Consider the following 1,646-nt stretch of genomic DNA (forward strand, 5'->3'; position numbering starts at 1 on the left):
GACATAAACCAACTCGAGTCTCATTAGACCATGCATGTTGTTGAGTAGGGAAGACTAAGTCGACTTGTAGGTGTTGTACAATCTAATCGATTCGGCTCCGGGACCCAAACTTTCCTAGGATTGTAAGATATAAACCAACTCAATCCATCACAACAATAATTGCTTGCTTATAATTTGAGAACATGTTTGTATGATCAATTCCCATGAATCCCCTATGACCCCATGACACCCTAGTGCTTTTTATCAATTGTTTACAACCCTTTTAATTCATCTTGCTTGTTTACTTTCATTGCTATTTAGTTTAGTGACCTCCTACATCAACCCCATTTGTGACACCCCTAAGACACCACTAGTTGCAATAGAAATCTCATCTCAATTCCCGTCCCTTGGGATCCGACCTTTACTTGCCTCTTTACTAATTGTAGAGTTGTTTGTGAAGTTATAAATTGTGTTTTGGTCTAGGTGCTCTTAACGACAAGTTACCGAAAAGATATAGTCCGACCAAAAATGGCGCCGTTGCCGAGGACGGTGTTAACTTGATTTAGATTTTCTTATATTGTTATTAGTTGTGTCTTTCTTTGCCTTGGGGAAGTAAAACTCCTCAAGGTTTGTTCTAATTGTTTTCGAGTTGTTTGATATTTTGCATGTCTAGAAGGTCACAAGGTGACTTGTTACCTTTTGATCGTGAAATTGAAAGAACTTTGACAACCAATAGAAGACTTGCTAGGAGAAATTTGAGAGGTATTGGTGAGGTTGTAGATATTCAACCAACTATTGAGTTCATCAACCCTTTTGCAAGAGAAGGTGAGGAGAACCCAACACAAAATACAACACAAAATCAACCCACAACGCCTAAGTTTTCATCACATTCCGTACCCACCGAAGAGAACCTACCCAATGGTACTCCCACACCACAACATCTAACCGGAAATTTTATTGCCAAATCCGCATTTATCCAATTAGTCGAAAGAAGCCAATTTGGGGGGATGCCTAGTGAAGACCCTCACTCTCATATGGAGACCTTTTGTGACTATTGTGATGCGATTTCTCAAACCGGTGTAACTCAAGACCAAATTCGATGGGTCTTATTTCCTTTTTCTCTATTTGGCACCGCGAAACAATGGTTGAAAGGCCTTGATAAGGCTACTCTCGGAATTGATTCTTGGAAGAAGTTGGCTCTAGCTTTCTACAAAAAGTTCTATCCACCGGAAAAGACTAACATGCTAAGAGCTCAAATTACGGGTTTTAAGCAAAGGGATGAAGAATCTTTGTATGAAGCTTGGGAGCGATTCAAAGGAATTTGTCGCTCATGTCCTCACCATGGACTTAGCGAGTGGTTCTTGGTACAACAATTTTGGAACGGTTTATATGAAGATTCAAGGAACATTCTCAACATGGGATCAAATGGAATGTTCACTGCAGTTGATGCCAATCAAACTTGGAACAAAATTGAGGAAATGGCAGTCCATAACTCACAATATAGTAGACCTCGCAAGGCTACTAGAGGAGGAAAGCATGAAGTGGACTCCGTTACTCAATTGGGTGCTCAACTTAGTGCTCACATTGATACCATCAATTTCAAGTTTTAAAAGGCTATGGCTAGACTTGAAGAAGCCTCAAAATCACCAAAGCATCATGTTAATGCC

The 1,646-nt window shown here is 40.0% G+C and overlaps 1 non-coding gene across 1 annotated transcript; it reads right to left on the reverse strand.

Annotated features, from left to right (window-relative positions):
• Positions 1–1,220: 1,220 nt before the first annotated feature.
• LOC141597597 (small nucleolar RNA R71) lies at positions 1,221–1,327 on the reverse strand. The gene has a single exon (XR_012522824.1). It is a non-coding gene; the product is annotated as a small nucleolar RNA R71 (small nucleolar RNA).
• Positions 1,328–1,646: the final 319 nt, after the last annotated feature.

Source organism: Silene latifolia, chromosome 8 (genome assembly GCF_048544455.1).
Source record: "Silene latifolia isolate original U9 population chromosome 8, ASM4854445v1, whole genome shotgun sequence".
In the NCBI taxonomy this organism is placed as follows: Eukaryota; Viridiplantae; Streptophyta; class Magnoliopsida; order Caryophyllales; family Caryophyllaceae; genus Silene; species Silene latifolia.